The sequence below is a fragment of the Chroicocephalus ridibundus genome, chromosome 10, assembly GCF_963924245.1.
Source record: "Chroicocephalus ridibundus chromosome 10, bChrRid1.1, whole genome shotgun sequence".
Lineage (NCBI taxonomy): Eukaryota > Metazoa > Chordata > Aves > Charadriiformes > Laridae > Chroicocephalus > Chroicocephalus ridibundus.
In genome coordinates this window covers 15,845,658-15,863,445 of record NC_086293.1, presented here as the reverse complement: position 1 = coordinate 15,863,445, position 17,788 = coordinate 15,845,658, and the positions used below count along the sequence as shown (strand labels likewise).

General features: G+C 44.0%; 1 protein-coding gene across 1 annotated transcript in view; it reads right to left on the bottom strand.

Annotated features, from left to right (window-relative positions):
* LRIG1 (leucine rich repeats and immunoglobulin like domains 1) overlaps nucleotides 1-17,788 on the bottom strand; it is a 95,820-nt gene that overhangs the window by 34,916 nt on the left and 43,116 nt on the right. The window lies entirely within an intron of this gene.

The following is a 17,788-nucleotide window of genomic DNA, read 5'->3' as shown; positions in this document are numbered from 1 at the left end:
AGTTACAAAACATTGTTTCCTTAATTCCAAAGGATACTTCTGAAAACTCCCAGCTTTGGACTATGTTACAGTGATTTGTAATGCACAGAAATACCGTAAGAAGGGTTGCAAACGTTCTTGCAAATGCTTCCTCATCTTTTGCCTCCTTTGTCCCACTGTGCAAATAGGACAACTCTGCAGTGCCAATGCTCTGCCCAAGCACCGACTGCAGGATCAGAGCCTATAACGATCACTTGTGTTTGCTACCTTACCAGTACCAGCCTGAAGGATTCAATTTAATGTTTTTCTTTAGAGAAGGTACTACAAGCTGTCCTCAGGGTTTCCGCAGCCATCAAATAGTTAAATACCTCTAGACTTCATCTGTACTCAACAAGGTCTAGCTAAAAAATCCTCTGACTCCTTTCTGGCCTGAATCAGTAGAGAGAACAGTAACCAATTAAAAAAATACATTGCGCATTAGTCACAATAAGCAGAGCACATGCTTGATGTGAATTTAGACCCGTCACTGATATTACTGGCAAGGCTGCGAGTGAGGCACTCCAAACAGAGACGCTCACCAGACACTTGAGAACTTGCTGAATAATAAGAGATAGCAGAGAGGGTTCAGACAAGTACTGTGCCTTAATCCTGGCTACCCACTGAGTAACCAGAAGAGGAGACTGCAGCCAGTGAAAGCACTCTTGAATGCAAACCGGGATGTCCCAGCTCTCCTGGCAAAGCGTCAGCTCTTTGAAACAAAAAACTGACGGGTAAGCTGACCACAGCCTTCCAGGCACTGAAGCTGATGGGTGTCCGAGAGCCCATCTTCTCCAGCCTCAGCTCCATTTCAAGCTCTCCCAGGGGTTCAGACAAGCCCCTTTCACAGAAAACCTCTCCCCTCAAAAGCAAATACCAATAGCACATGGCAAGGGATCTGCTCCCTGCACTGTGATCTGGTCCTTTACCCTCCCCGTTATTAAAACCAGATTGTTTCACCACCACATTTGCTGGTGTCTGTAACAGGAAGAGGGTAAAAACTGCATCTCCAAACAATTTGCTTTCTGGACACTCACCCTTTAAACAGCCAGAACATGATTCTCGCTTACACTGGGGAAACATTCACAGAAATGCTGCTTTGACTAAAGAGCTTAAATGCTACTTAATTAATTCAGTGCTGGCTCACGAATCATCAAGGACAAATTTTACACCACTATAGCAATGTGCTGCTAACGTGGTGCAAAAAGACATTAGGAAAATCAAAGGAAAGTCATTAACCTACGCTACCGAACTGGTTATTCCATGGGTTACAGGTACACAGGTCTCTGCAACCACAAACTGCATAAACGGCAATGATATGGCTACTATCCAAGCAACCAATATTCATTTACAGCTAGGAATAAATATTGAATTTTCACATCCATGACACATAGTGAAACAGAGCTCCAGTTAATTTATGCTAATAGTGTGACTAAAATACAGGAAAACTCACAATACCCAGATTTTTTCTGACCTCCATAAATTGAACACATGCGTGAGGGGGATTTCTTTTCCCCAAGGGCTAGTTTCTTTTGCAAGGACTTGATTATTAGAATCAGCATGTTCAAAAATTTCAATCTTTTTACATCCTCAAAATAAGAAAGTCCATTAAATGTGTGTGCAACCCTGATTTAGTAAAGTACCTTAACACAGGCATAAGTGAAAGCAAACCCCAGGCATGTTTTCTGTAGCTCTCCTGAAGCAGGAGCTGTGAGTTCAACTCTGATCTCATCTAGGCTGTGATGGCTGAGATGAATCTGGCCGTAAATTAACAGGAAATGAAGGCTTGTACAAATGAACGTGAAGAATCTATAAATTACCTGACAATTCCTGCGCAGGGCAGCTAAGTCTGCAAGGGAGTGAGAGCACAGTGAATTTGGACATGAAGTGCTCTTCAGAAGCCAATGTTATTTTTTTTGAGTGTTAATATTTCTGTGCTTTAATTGCTCAACATATATCCAATCTGCCTGCCTGCCAGATCTCCCAGCCTGTCCCAGACGACAGACTTTAAGAAGGGAAGAAAAGGACGAGAAAGAACTATTTTGTTTGAGCTGTGTTTGCAGTTTCCAGGTGACTTCTGTCCATTTGCCTCTTGCTTTTCATGTGCTACAGCTGGCAGATTAGATGGATGCACTATTTCACACAGGAAAAAAACAGGCTCCTTTCTCTCCCTCTCTCTGTCTCCTTCAAACATGGGCTGACTCCAAATGTAACTCTCAGCTCCAAACACCATCCCTGGCCAGTCCCAGCTGGGGAATGTCAGACAGTTTGCTGCAAAGCCCTGCACCCTCTCAAAGCACCACACTTCAAACAAAACCAGCCCGGATGACTTTTCCTATACACAGCATGTGATATGAATGCTACATCATCCAAACCTTTTACTAGCTTGATTACATTTTATTTTTCATTCTTTCAGTAAGAGCTGAAATGTGATTTAACCCTTCCTGTTATTAGCTGGATCCTTTCAGCTCATCTGCCTTTATTCCCAATCTCATCACAGGGTGTTTTACAGAAAAAAAAAAAAAAGACCAGTGACGTTATGACTTTGCCTCTCCCACTTAGCAGTGACTGGAAAAGGGCTGGATTTTTCCCAACTTGCTTCTTAGTTTACACTTCCTTAGCTTCAAAGGCGACAGATCAAATTTTAGTACCAATTGCTGAAACCAGGCTTTAAAGCACAAATTGTCAGTGCTTCCACAACCAATTTGCCTCCAGGTGTCTTTTCCTCTCCTCACTCCTTAGGTATCACAGCCTGGAAACAGCCTTCCCTGTCTCACTTCAGCCACTGTTACCTCAAGAGTATATGATGACAGGGCTTCAATGTGAGATTGAGCAATTAGAGCCTGGAGCAAGAGCCAAGTCTCTTCGTTTCTATTCCCAGCTCTGGCACTGACTCATCTGCCTTGGGCAAGTTTCTTAACCCCTCTCTACCTCTGGTTTACCCATCTGCATGGAACGCACTACCAGAGCAGGATGATGCAGGACTGCCTTCACTGAGGACTACGAATTTGGAGTGAAAGCAGCTCAAGTGAAAAAGAAATCATAGGAACTAAGGAGCCCATACAAGTCCTTTTAGGGTTTGTTGATGAATATGGGAGGATCTGGCTAAAACAGTTCAATTTCCCAGCTCATACCCAACCTCATTCCCAGAGACACTCCATTTGTAGCTAACACAGATCTCGAACTGTAACATCTTAATGCCAAACTAAGGTAGCTCAAAGTCAGCAATGGATTACTTTCAGACTGCGAGCTGCTTACGTATGGCACTTGTTCAGGAACTGCTTGGCCCTCAGGTCAGCACCAGCTACAGCTGCAAATGGAGAGGAAGAGCTGAGGGAAGCCACCACCCTCCAGCCATCGCTGTTTAACCCTCCTGCACCCCCGGTCAACACCCTGAGGTAGCACAGCCTCTTTAGCCTTTGCACTTTGCACCGCTCTTGAATAGACCCCTCGGGACTACAGGAGATTTGGATTAACCTCAGGCAGCTCTTTGCTGAACTGAGCCCGTGAGGACCACGTCAGGAAGCAAACGGGCTCTCTGCGCTCCTCCGGGCTGCTGCGAGACAGAAAAACAAGAAAAATGTTCCAGCAAAGCCAAAGCGTGTTTGGGTTTGCTCTAAGTCGGGAGGGAGCCGAAGCGGGGCGGGGGAGGGGGGGGGGCAGGGGCAGGAAAACAACAGGTGGCGCAAAGTCAAAAGCCTGCAGCGTTTCCAGGAATCTCAGCTTGTATTTTAGAGGTAAAGTTACACTTTAATCCCGGTGGGTTTCCTCGTTCGAAGCGTCTTTCTGAATATTTATTTGATAAACAGGCTGTGAAACATTTTCCATTAGACCTAATCGGAGAAGAATTCACCTTCCCCTTTGCAGCAAGCCCGTCCTTTGGAGAAGACTAATCAGTTTAATTTAGACCGTGGCTTCAAACTACTTGTGTGAAATCGATGCAGGGCGCAGCACAAACACGCTCCTTTGTTGTTGGAGCCACATTCACTTCCCCTCAGCAGCTGCCCATTAGAAAGCTGACTGCGGAAAATCAAAGCAAGCGGACCCTCAGATGGGAATGTATGAGGGGCTTTGGTTGGAGCGATTTAAATACAATCAGCACAAAACCACCCGGTTTAGAGAAAGCTTGAATTAAGGCTGCCGTGGCTGCTGGGAGTCTGCAGCGCAAATGTTCGGTGTGAAGTGAGGCTAAAGGCAGGGAGAAGTCACATGCTTGGCCTTCATGTCGTGTCAGCTTACAGAGCTGGCTGGGCTCGGGAAAGAAGAAAAAAAAGCAAGCCATAATACAGCAAACCTATTAAACCAACACCTGTTATAAGCATCAAAAATAAAATCAAGCTTCAAAAGACAGGCTCCGCACCTTGGGTAGGGTTCTATTAATATGCGAGCACGTTTTTAAAATTAGCATATGTGGGAGATCACGAGACTAGAAAGAGAGAGATTAAAAAGTTCAGGGTTTGGTTAATATTTCCATACTGGGAAAGTATTGAAGAAACCAAATGCTACAGCCAGAAAGAGTTATGGGGTTTGCTACTGAAGGACAGGCAAGGTTTGGTGTCAGAGACAGGCCCTGCAAAGAGAGCGAGATCAAAGGCACCGTAACAGGAGACGGATCACATACACTGTGACTAACCCATGCCTGGAATTACCTGCCCTCCTCCTCCTCCACCTTCTCAAGTCAGAGAAGATGGAGATTTAATATTGATCCTCCTAGAAGCACTAGAGAAGATTCAAGACATAGGTTCCTACACTCTCACCCAGGATGATCTGCCATCTGATTTTAGCCCATCACTCACTACACACACAAAAACAAAAATTGAAAAAAGTCATAGTTTAAAAGTGGAATGCAAAGTCTGAGCAATTTTCGTGACAAGGATGAAGGGGAACTGATAACATGGAAGATGTGTTTTGTTTTTACAATAGCAGCAACATAAATGTTTGTTTGTTTTGGTCATGTTATTACAATCAATAACTGAAGATCTGTCCCAAGTGCTTCTTATTAATGTATGGAAAGAAGGAAAGAGGAGAATGTCATTGAGACCTGGATGTCGATTTTGATTCAAAGTTTGCACAGTTTAACAACGCATAACTTGCATGATTTTAACATGTTAATCATAAATATTTTTTTTTCGCTTCCAAAGACTTTTATTCCAGAAAGATTCCTCTGCTGTACTGGAACTTGTGAAAGATCTGCTTTAGAGTAGCGAAGCTCTCTCTGCAGCAGAAGGTGAAGTGAACATACAGGTGACATGCTGGAAATCTGCGGCACACTATCCCTATGCACGAGACCTTCCCTAAAAGACTGAACTGCTCCAAGTGCATGAGCCCTCACACTTCCCGGCTGCTCTGGGAAAGTCCCACTAGCTGTCTGACACTTTGCACTATTGTGTCAGCCTTGCCAGGATAATCCACGAGGCTCAAGATTTTGTACCATTATAAGAATGTACATTTTTAACGAACACAACATGTGCTATATTTGCTTATGGGAACAGCCTCGCTGTCCTTTCAAAGTAAGGCTGCATGGGTTATTGTCCAGGCAGGAAACAAGGATGCATAGAAGCAGCCCCCACTTTTCTCAGATGCTCTGAATCACTCCTTCCCTGAGGAATCCTGGCGGATTCCCAGGCTGCCGCAGATACAGCTCTGTTTGTTCAGGTGCTGGCTGCACGCACAAGAGTAGAGCGGTGGCAGCCCAAGCAGCCACTGCGTTTTAGGGTCAGCCGCAAAAAAACCACCCAAAACACACACACCAAAAAACCCTCAACCAAATAAAAAACAAGCACCAAAAAAAAAACCCTTGTGTAGTTTTTACAGGTATCCTACCTTTTCTCTAAAGGTTTACATGCTCTGCCTGAGTCTGCATGCGAGCAGCTTCCCTCTCTCTAGTACTCCTTCCAAAAAAAAAAAGCCTTTCTAAGATGCAGCAAACAAAATTTGTGACCAAGTATACTGTTTTCATTTAAAACTGTCATACATAAGTGTGAAGCAAGAACAAGTTGATGGAGCTAGTCCAACTATATCAAATTATGGCAGAAAGTCTAAAGACATTGCCCCATCTGCAATACATCAGCTTCAAAACTGTATTTCAGAGGCATTTCATTCATCAGGTTATGTTCTTGCCTTGTGTTGGTGAGTTAGGATGGACAGGCGTGAAGCAAACTACCCATAGCTATATGCAGGCTGGGACACAGGAGATTCAAGAAAAAGTGCTTTTCTCTTTTTTTTCCTTTTTTCTTTTCTTTTCGAAAAAGATATGCCACCTTTCATGGAGAAGTGACTGCATTTCTGTTCCAGGTCATGGACATTTGGAGTCAAAAAGCAGTCTGGGAGATGGGATTTGCTCATCCATCCCTTTGGACCTGGGAGCAGCAGCCACCTGCAAGTCAAGTCGGTGACACTGCAAGGGCTGGGTTACGAGCTCCTTATTCCCACAAGCAAACTATTACTCATGCAAATAGTTCCACTGCAGTCAAGAGGACTATTCATGTGAGACCGGTGTGACTCGAGGGCTATGTTTTCACTATCTATTAAGGACTACTCTGTGGCCACCCACAGGACCAAAACTCATCTTCCTTTCACATTGATGGACTGCAACCGTTGACCCTGGTGCAGGCCAAGCGTGGCCTCAGAGCACCCTTGGGCCCTAGGCACCTGAAGACAGGCAGATGTTATCCTTCCTGCCAGGCATGCTCTTGTAGCTCTTTCATGAGGCAGCCACATGGATAAGAGCTAGGCAGAGATGAAGCACACTGTTCAGGAGCTGTTCTTTGAGGCAGCTGGACATAACCAAGGGCCTGGACTTGATGAACATTCCTTAAGGGCTTTTGTTGGGTTCAGTACAAACAGCATGAAGGAAAGCCTTTCTTCCAAAATGTCCAGAAACACCACATCCAGTGAGATACATATTCTCTTATGATATTTCTGCACTTACAATGTTTATGCAAACTTTCTGACTTGTTAGATGCCCTTATGCTGTGTGTTTGATCCATTGACGTAAGTGATGTAATTTTTAAAAGCTCTCTCCCTCACTTTGATCTGCATTTACTCTCACTAGACTTTTCTGACTTGCCACCATATGATTTTGGGTATTTTTTGCAATATGCAACCTCCTCAGCCTTCGGCATTCAATCCCATTAGCACAGTAAAATGTGTGGGATGGGCAGGATTAGAAGCTAGTCATCTTTAAAACAGAGGCTGTCTTATCTCCTCTGCAGATTGCACAACCTGTTATGCCATCAAAGCAAATTAAGATTCCTGAAGACAAGACAGTCTCTGTTATGGGTACAGTCCCCCCCATCAGCAAGAGGGTGGTTCCAAGAAGACCAGAGTTTCTGCTCTCTTCTGGTTACACTGGATGTTTCAATGAAGACTGTACTCCACAGAGGCTTTTTAAATGATGTATTCACAAAGAGCACAGATCCATTAAAAAGGCTGTATAAAGCATCTTTCATTGTCTGTCACAGCCTCTCCATAAGGAGCTTTCCTGAACTTTTACGAACTCAATACCAGAGCACAACCTTGCCTCCCTGTGCGCAGCTCTACCTCAAAACATCTCAGCAATTATCTTCAGAGTCACTGTGTGCATCCCTCAACGGGACAATGCACCTGTGAGGCTCGGGGCCAGGGATCTTCAACAGAAGCCAGTTCTCTGGCACAAGGGAAGGAGAGAACCTCTAAGTCACTGACCATAATCAATGCTGGTTTTGAAACAGCCCACTTGCGAACGCTCATAGCTGTGCTAGTCTTTCACCCCCTTCTCCTTCAGCTCTCAGTCCAAACCACTGCTCGTCACCCTCCATCATCCCACATTCCCTGACCTCAGTCTGGAGCAAGCACTGAGAAAGGCTCCAAAGGAGAGGCCCTGATGATGCTGAACTCTGCTAAGAAGGAGCAGAATTGTCCTACAGGAATAGAAGGAAGAGAGTTATATAAGGTAAATGGCAGTTTTCATACAAGAATGCAGGAAACCACATGGCTCTGCACCAACTGTCTGAAAGGGGTTGTGGGGCTCAGCAGAGCCTCTTTGAAGGAAGGGCTGCATCAGTATTTGAAATGGGTTATCCAGTTGCTGGCAGATGACAGTCAGGTCAGTGTTTCTAAGTTCTACATCTTATGCCTTTGGTCTGCTACTCTCTTGCTCCGCCATTGGCTTTTCCTCTTCCACTTTTACCTTGAGAGCTTTTTTCTGCTGCTGACACATGCCAGCCAAACTCAATTTTATATCACAAATTAAACACATAAGCCAGTCCTTGAAGCCAAAAAAGAATCCAGCTTCACTCCCCCTGGTTTGCTGCTCTGACGAGTTCCTGCTCTCAACGGCCCCACACTTGCACAGCACCCAGCACAAGGAGCCACTCCGTGTCAGGGCTGCTGCCTAGTCCCCGCATCCTTTTCACTGGCCTCCAAGATGAATCAGGTCTGTGCCAAGGAGGAACAGACACCACGAATCAGATCCAGCCCAGATGTGAATTTAACTAGCCCACAGCAGAGGCTGAGCAGCTATCCTGTCCCACTCCCAAGCAGAGACAGCAGCCTCTTTTCATTTTCATCGCAGGAAAGTTTTGTGCTTCTAATCAACAAGGGCAGCATTTTCATTTGAAAGCCAATAGGGTCCAGGATCACAAGGCATGTAGGCACTTTTATCCTTAAATCCTGATGCTGATTTTAGTTTCTCTTTGTGTAATAAATGATCAAAGTAAAGAAGATCCACCACAGCCTAGTGAGTGCATGTGTTTTGTGGGTGGCTTTGTTTTGCTTTTGTCTCTCCGCAGGAGTGAGGAGGGGAAAATACACAAGCAGAGAAGCAATTTAAGCGCAAACCAAATGTAATGACTCTGCCCATGATGCTGGGACATTAATCCAAACTGTAATTACAAGCAGATTTCTTGATAGCATGCACTGATTGTGCCTGAAAGCCATGATGTGACATGGGGGCTTTTCCCACCTTTGACAGGAGCACAATGAAAACAGGTGGATTTAACTACACAACAGCTCTGTGACCTTAATGCTAAGGCAGGTAAATAAAGGACGACACACTTAAATACGTCTGCTCTCCAGACCAAACTAACTCTCACGGAACTTGCAGCAGAAGTTGCTAAAAAACTTGCCCCTTGAAGAAGGCAGCAGTTGGAGAAACACGTTTTTGACTGGCCAGTCAAAATCCTGTTAACACTTTAGAGATGTAGATAGGCTGGTGGTTGTCTGTTCCAACATGACACACACTTGTGCTCTGTTGAAAGGGCTTATCTGTCTTGTCAGCAAGGTCACCAGAACAGGGATAGCCTCTGGGCAGACTCCACTGTGAGCTCTGCTCGGCTGCGACTGTTCAGCCTGCAAGAAGGAATAGCTCCTATGTGGAAAAGCAATGGTCAAGTTAGCGAAGAAAATAGCTCTTCTTAACAAGTCTAGGCACCCTGTTACTAATAAAGCACGCCAAGTAGGATGGATGGCTTTAGGAAACTGCAGAATAACTGTCAAAAGATCCAGGGAACTGAAAATTCGAGCTCTGAAGTAGAACCGCTATTGTGCTAAGCCAAGCTGGTGTAAAACACCATCTCTTCAAGCTTCCCTAGAACATAACTCCTAAAATCAGTGGTAAGCATTTATCACCACTTAGCCAATAAGTTCTTCAAGCTTCTTTAATAAGATCATTTAATTTTTCAGTTCCTCTTTTTCTGAAAAAGATGACAGCTGTCTCAAGAACATAATCTGGAGGGAAAATAAAAAGTCTTCAATAAGACCACCAAAAGGTGTTCCTTTTCCAGGACACCGCAAAAATTACAGAAAGTCCAACGCCTTTCCTTGGTTGTTTATGCTAATCGCCCCTCCATTCAGCAACTGCTTCCACACAGTGTGTGATCTGCAGGATACGGATTGGACAGGAGAAAATATTTTAAGCCTAAAAACAATGAACCATTTATAGATTCTTTCTTTTGTCATCAACTCTTAATTCTTCCCCTCTCCTCAACGTATTTTTCTCTGCTCAGATCTGACCACTAAAACAGTTGTCTTTTCACCCGTATGCCTTTGCATTTTCCACCTTCATTTTCCAGCTACCTTTGCTATTTTCCCTGATGTGCAATTGAACATTAAATGCCTTGACAGGCAGAACACGTACTCACCCAACCACTTATTCCCAATCAATATTCACGTGGAATTCCTGTTAACAAGCAAGAGTTATGCACACACTTGGAAGGGAGGGTGGCCTCTCAAGTGATCACTTCATCTAAAGGTATGACTGATCACTTTCTCGTCTACCTTAACCAGCAGTCAGACCTTCCATCACGTGCACCCCCAGCAGGGCTGGTTTTGCAGAAGTAAGATCATAGCTTTTGACATGATCTCTATTGTTCACCTGTGCAAGTAATCAGGGAACTTAACATGGGTTAAAAAGAACAGAAAATCCAGCACAGTGTCAGCTTTTAATTCAGTTAAGAATGAGCTTTCTAGAGATTTTTTTTGCTAATATTTTCCAACCTAGACATAGCAAGATCACATTTTAGCAAACCCTATTTACACTAGTGTTTCTTTACCCTGAATTACACACTATTCCTAATGGTGCAGTGGAAGCAATGATGGAAGTGCTAAGCATCGTACGGAGCAGAAGGTAAATGGCAAAACTGATGTTTTACTCACTGGGCTTTGAACCACATGGGCAGGACTCATTTTTTAACACCTCTGCTGAAACAGTTTTAGCCTTGTTATATACAGAGGAACTAAAAGACACTGCCTGTTCTCAAGCCTTCCAGGACGCTTGAAGGTAAACAAAATGGAGAGATTTTGAAAGTACTTTATGGCACCGCAGTTTAAAAAACAGAAAAAAAAAATAATCCAAATTCTCCCTCCACCCCTGTATTTACTCCTTGCTAGGGATCTATCTGTTGCTCTGAGCAAGCACCGCTGGCCTAACAACCAGGATAAACTGACGACTGATATTGAGGACTAACTGGGCAATCTCAGTAGGGAGGAAAGCACAGAAACAGTAACACATACTTACAGTTCCCTGGTTTTGTGCAGTTTTGTTACAAAACTGAATCAGCCAAGCTTTCAGAGAGAAAAATGGGTAGAGAATTCCACACAGAAATAATTTAACTTGCTTTTACTGCAGCTGCAACTCTGCTTTTACTCACCCCTGAGCAAACTAAATTGCTATTACTAGCAGTTTTGGTGCAGGAAACTCCAATATGCTAAAAAAACTTTCAACTCAGCAAGTTATTTATGTTTGAAATCTGCTCAGCCTGTGAAGACTAACAAAGGAATTGCTTTTGTAGACATGTGCTTTATTTGCCATATGCCATTAAATGAGACAGTCAATCTACCACAGATATTAATAGTAGCGAGTTTGGGCTATTCTAGGGCTCAAATAGGAGGCTATTTTTCATATTGACCTTAACAAAAGATCATGGTCGCAAATGACCCTAACAACTAATCTAGGCTTGATCTGCAGAGGGACAGAACTTGGAAACCATCTTGTGCATTGTACATGACACGCACCTGCCCTCAGACAACGCACCAGAAGATGCTTTATATTCATGAGTTACATCTGCCCTGTGGCAATTCCTGCTCTTCAGCTCAGAGGACACAGACCTACCCACACAAGAATTTACTTGGTCTTGGGGTGTAACAAGTATGTGAGACACACACAAAAAAAGACACGGTTCCAGTAGTCCAAGTCCTCATCTTGTGCCCCATCCTACAAGACCACTTGTGTCCTCTCCTTTGTTTTTAGGACAAATACTAACCTCGCACGGCCTGCTAAGCAGCACACATGTCAGAGCAGACCTAGCCTAGCTCAAAACAATTCTTTACTTGCAGAAGAAGCCACCATGGCTGCACAAAACTGTTACCCTCCCTAGCAAACAGATAATAAAGTGGCCTCAAGGGGTAACTAGTATTCCACGAGCTGCCACCAACTTTCACTACCTTTTTCCTCTGGCCAATTTTAACACTGCTCTGTACATGCCCAGATTGCTTTCTGATGCTCTTTTGTTGAGCCTGAGGACTACGTGCTTTACTGCTGTTGCTTGTCTAGAAGAAATGATTACTCATTTCCCTGGAATAGCCTCAGATCCTTTGCCGTTTCCATGTGCTCACATTATATCTGAAAGCTCGAAGAGGACATACAAACGATTAGAACAGTTCCAACAGCCCAAAAGAGAAGTCAAAACAGCGTCTCTTCTGGTGCTTGGGAGCACATGATTAATGAGAATTTCCTCCACTGGGAAAGGCTCTTGCAGTCTTTGGCCTCAAAAACTAGCAGACTTTACGCACCAGAGCCTTACTATGAACTCTGAGCAAAACAAACAGAAGAGGTAGGTTTCAGAATATCTTATGCCTGTACGTTGTTTGCATACTGAACAGCCCGACTGCCCTTTCTCTTCACCTTTCCACATCAATATATTCACATTTAAAAATAGAAGCTGAGTAGTATAGTCTGTAGTGTGGACCAAATCCTCAGAAAGCAGCTCTTTCTCCATCCTCTGAGGGGAACTGCCTGAGTAAACACTGGAGAACTGGTCCCTGTCGATATTACAGTACGTGAGAACTGATTCAAGCAGGGACTGGGGGTGAATCTACTCCCACTGATGGATCTACACCTGCATATACCACTTCTTCTTACTTACCAGAGAAAGTCTTCTTTGTGCAAGTAATTAGGCAGCATGGCAGGCAGCATGGTTTTCTAAGCCGCCCGAGACACGTCCTGCACACAGGCAGACCCTGCTGACTCCAACCGGACCCTGCACACGGCTGCGTCTGAGTCATCTACATTTTGTGCTTATGAGTACAAAACCACTTGCTGTGATCCAGATGGAATTAACAGAGTATTCTCCTTATTTCTAATTGTTAGATCATCCTTTTCTAAACTCCAGCAAAGATGACTTGCAGACTAAGTCTCCTGGGGGTCAAGGCAGTTGTTTTGTTTGTACAGCAATTAGCACAGCAGGATCCCAGGCCACAAATGGCCTCCAAGGCTACATCTATACCATCGTGTTAGCTCAAACCTCAAGTCTTCATTCAAGCCCAAGTTTCCCAACTATCAACACCGCCTACACAGAGGTTTATACTCTGGCCTAGTCAGGAACATGAAGTGAGCTCACACCTCATGTAGAGACCAGCTCAGGCTTGAGCTGTGCTCTGTAACAGCACAGATGCAGCAGGTTTGAGTTCCTTCCTCTGACGGGGGTCACCAGAGAGGCTGCAACAGGCAGAAACTGAAGCTGCAGTTCTCCTGGTAATTAGCTGAGTCTTCACGATCTTAACTTGAAATGCAAAGACGAGCTGGAGTCACATGTCAACATCACCACCTCAGCTCCTGGGAAAGGCTTGCGGAAACTAAGGTGTATTTGCTAGATCATACTTGGATTAGCAGAGTGACTGCTAGCATTGTTTCAGCTAACATAGCACAACACGTTTGTCTCGGGTGAAAGCAAAACAGCAGCTCAAAGAATCTAATGGCCCACACGGGTCTTTAGAAAGAGGCTCTGCAAACCTCACTTGACCACGCTAGTGAAGCAGTGCAAACAGCACTGAAATAACAGTTGCTTTCCCAAGCCTTCACTAAGAAAGCACAAGGCAACAACTCCAGGAGGAAGACCAATAGTATGATCCCAATTCTGTCACGTTAGGGATCTCCAAGACCAATCAACTCTAATCCAGGACAAAGTCTAATGAGATACAATGAAAATTAAAGCTAAAGTGAGACAAGTAACAAGAGTCACGTTACTAACAATGTGAGTAATTTAACCAGAATTATAGTGAAATCCCCAATACTTCAGAGGAAAAGCTCTCCAAGCAACCATGAAACTCAAAGGGAAACATTACTCCTGATGTAGGAATTATTGGCTGCAGTCTTTGACCTGTCTTACCTCTGACATCCAGATGGAATCTATTGAGTACCCTCCTTTTCATGAGGACCCTGCTGCCCCAATTGGCATCTGAGCTCACCAGTCCTTTCAAGCAGACCTAGCATGTTCCCTGCCACTCCCAGTTTCCAATTCTCCATGTATTTAGTTTTCAAATTTTACATGATATAATTTTGCCTGTGGCAGAGTAGATCACATACCCTTCTCCTACTAGCCCTCTCTGTTTAATTACAGTTTAATGTGAATTGATCTTTACATTAATGAGCCTGTAAAGAAGATTGATTTTCTTCAAGAGACTTTTATGCTCAGTTTGGCAGCAGAGTAGTCCTATTGATTTCGCTTTCCTCAGTAAACACGCTGCAGAGTGTCATTGCATCCTCTGTGAATCAGCTAATCCTATTTCACACTCTTTTGGTTCAAAAATCCCTATTCTGACTTCCTTGTTATCTGTGCTTACTCAGAGCAAGATCATGGGGACAAAGCATCTCAAACAGCTCTGACTGTTGCTACCATACAGCTGACTGCTGTGGGTCACTATCCCCTTTGTTGCTAAATGGTTGGGGGCTTAAAAGACTTACAGTGAAAGTTATTTTTAAGTGTTTAAACTGTTAACTTCCTTAATTCCTAGCCAGCTAAGGATGTGGCACAGAGTGTGCTCTGTTTACCACGCCTGCTTCAGAGGTCTGGTTAGCAGGCTGAGCTCCACAGCTGTGTAACAGCCCGTGCTGGCGTGCCTGCATCAGTGGATGCTGACTGAACCAGGCTGGCCACCTTGGAGCCAGAGCAGAGGACAAGGATCCATCTCTGTCATCCCATGCAGAGGACAAGGATCCATCTCCATCATCCCATGCAGACTTCCCAAAAGCCCTCCAGGATGCATTTACGCACATGCAGGTGGGTGAAGTAGTGGCAGAGAAGCCCCAGAGTAAAGGGCTGAGCTTGCACCTGCACAGAGGTTTTTGGGAAACCCATAGTAACAGACCAACACAGAGCTGATTACAGCTCAGGTTCTCCTCTTACCTGGCACGCTAGCAAAGCTAAGAGACTCCTCACACAAGTTAGTCAGGAAGTTGGATATAAACAGACTCAGTTCTGCTGCAAAGAAATGGTTTCTTCCATCTTTCCCTTCCCCACCAGATCAGGTAACAGAGTCTTCTCAAGAGCATACAGAGTTAAGACACTGGAGTTGCAGCAGAACATTGGGAAGGGAAATCCTCAGCCAAGAGCATGTCAGTGAAAACATCCTGCCATCAACTCCCAAACGTCCAAGTCTAGGAACTGTAGCTAAATTACAAATGCTGTGGGAATTTTAGGCAAGATTCTCCTCTCAGCTACTCCGATGTAATTTCGGAATGAATCCAGATTCAGTCTCTCCCCCTCCCAGCTGAATTTCCTGGCTTTTGTTTGCATTAACAGATGTTTGCATTTAATGCCTGTCTTTATTTGGTCACCCGTACATAGATTATTTTTCCTTTCTGTTCTATTAAAAGCCTTATCAAGTCCCTTATGTTTGCTCTCGTTGAGATGAACAACTTTGGCAGTATTTTCAACGTTCAAGGCAAACAAACTGACTCTTCAAGGAATAATTAAACTGAACTAAACTTCATGGCAGTATATTAGGGCATAGCATGTTTGATACATATGTTATGCCTGCATCCATCTGCAGCCTGAAACATCCAAAGATTTGCAGAAAGCCTTGAGAATTCTCTCTCCGACAGATTCCCACATGCTTACATATGGCCCACGGTCCACACGCACGTGGGGTCAAGCAAGTTTTGGGTGATGGAGAGAGAACAGGTATAGGAAACCCCAAGACAAGGAATGCAAAGCGATCGAGCTCATTAAAAAAAAACTTTATGGAAAATCTGCCATACCGCTACACTCAAACTCCCTTCTCCCAGCACCAAAAGCAGAGAAAGTCTGTTTAGGAAGAGCAGGAGATGAAGTAACTCATTCAAAAGGGCTGTTTTGAGTGACAAATATACAGCCCTCGCTTTTATAATGCATTCACAGCCCTTTGGAAATACTTAACCGCATGCAATATACAAAACCTACTTCAGAGGTTTGTGAGGTAAACACACTTCACACATTTCTAAACACTGGGGAAAAAAAGGAAATGTATTTATTTTTCTTTAGCAGTAAGAATACACTGTAACACTATATACTTAAACATAAACCAGTTTCTCAGTACACAGTCTTCATTATGAGTCTTCACCCTGGGTTTGGTTTGGCAGCCTCCCCAATTATTACTTCACAGATTTGAAGGCCAGAAGAAACCAGTATGATCATATAATCTGATTCCTTACATCACAGAAGGCCAAAGAACTTTACCCAACAATTTGTGTATCAAGTCCATTAACCTAGAGTTGAACTAAAGGACCATCTTTTAGGAAGCCATCCAATTGATTTAAAGACTCCCAAGGATGGAGAAAGCTTCGCTTCCTCAGCAAGTCATTCCAATGTGAGTTAGTCAGCAACATCGATTAAAGCAGGTACTTTAAAACATCTTTCAGATTATTTTTACCTCTGATAAAAATTAAAAGGAAATGCAAGGGGGAAAAAAGTGGCATTCTCTGAAACAAGCTAAACAAAGAGATCCTTCTTGCAGAGGTATGACAGCAGCATTACAAATCCCACTATCAGAGTTATTTATGTGTAGCAGCTGAGGAAAGCAATACAGGTTTCTGGAAAGTGATACTAAGCAGGTCTGTTTAGAATACCGTCCTTTTATCATTTGGCTTTGTACCTTCCCCTTCCTTCTGCACCACTCTGAAATTTCAGAGGAGCTGTAAATCTACTGCCTTCCACCAGTCATTATTCCTCCTTTGCAAACTGCTTATTTCATTTCAGGAATAAAAACCCCAAAGCTCTAGCAATTTGGTCCTTTGCCAACGGCTAAATTAATAGCAAAAATAACAACAGGGGCTTGTGAAACTCAGATCGTTTATAGACTTCGTGAGAAAAAAAAGCCTATTTGGGGGGCTTATAACTATATCCTGGATAGCAAATTGTATGCAAGCTTTCCATCCATAAGTCAGATTTCTGGAGTTTTTTGAATCCCAATGTGTAACACACTGGGCTACGTGGCAGGCTGGTAAGCTCAGTTCAAGTGGCGGGCAGATGGCCTCTCAAGTCAGGGGATCGTGCCTTGAACAAGGGACCTTGCTTGGAGGGAATTACTGCCCCGCAGCCCCCAGATCACGCATCCAGGCTTCACATGTGGTCATGCAAGCAGGGGGAGGCTGCAGGAGGCAGAAATCAAATAAGGCGGTTTCACACCAACTGCATGTGACACATTTGACAGGTCTGATAACTGCTGAGACACAAGCCACCCCTCCACCCAGAAGGTGAAGTGGTTACTTATGGATTTAAGAGACACTTGTTAGATCTAGCACCAATGATAGCAGAGGAGCACTTTGGCTCTTCATAAGCCCTGCAGGAACACGGTATACCCAAGAACCAGATCAAAGGCAACCGTATCTCAGACAAAAGCTAAACTTGCTTCGCAACAGGAGTGAGATACGGACACCAATTTGAAGCTAAGATCCCTAAACTGAATTAAGACAGTGAGGGAGTTCTGCTTTGCATATTTTAACGCTGCCTAATGGAAAAGCAGGAACAGTGCCAGTTCATTTCACCCAATTCCGTCCTTGATTTAAGTAATAGGAATGTATTTTTAGTCAACAGATCAAGGTTGTTTGAATAAGTCAGAGCCTTTTGGGCATGAGAGGTCAATCACATGGTGGTATGGACACAGGCATTTTCCACTACAAGGAGAAGACAATCCATGGCAAACATGGACACCTGCCTGTGACCACGCACTGCAAGGCCATGCACACTGGAAGCGATCGCTTAAACTGTTCAAGCACTTTGCTGGAGTCCGTATTAGCTATAACCACTTCCCCTTCCCA